Genomic DNA, 573 nt, shown 5'->3' with positions numbered 1-573 from the left:
CAGCGCAGCCACCGCTGCCGCAACCGCTGCCGCCACCACCACCACCACCATTACTATCACAACACAACAACAACCATCACCACAAGTACTACCATTACCAACACTACAGTTATCACCATAACCATCACCAACAACAGAACTACCACTACCACCATCACCACCATCACCACCACCACCATCACCACCACTTTCACCACAGCTATTTCCATGCACATGCATTCCCCCACCACAGCCATCATCTCCACCAATCACCACTACGACCTCCTATGCTACAACCACTGACATAACTTACCAGCCATCACCATTATACCACCTACTACTACTACCCCGCCTTTAGTACCCTCACCCCGAACTTCCACCGTCTCAACCCTCCAACTCCGCCATCATCACTACCACTAGTCTTACCGACGTTACCAAACACCATTACCACATCTACGCAGTCACTTGACCAGCTAGAAATAGCAGCAGACCTTCCTTAGATCGAACCATATCCTCTTGGGAAATGATCGACCTCACTAGAGACAGTAAATATTGTCCAATATACTCCTAAAATGATCATCGCCACTGCCATAG

Source organism: Octopus bimaculoides, chromosome 2 (assembly GCF_001194135.2).
Source record: "Octopus bimaculoides isolate UCB-OBI-ISO-001 chromosome 2, ASM119413v2, whole genome shotgun sequence".
Taxonomy (NCBI): domain Eukaryota; kingdom Metazoa; phylum Mollusca; class Cephalopoda; order Octopoda; family Octopodidae; genus Octopus; species Octopus bimaculoides.
The sequence above is the reverse complement of the archived record's forward strand: the minus strand, read 5'-3'. Positions refer to the sequence as shown.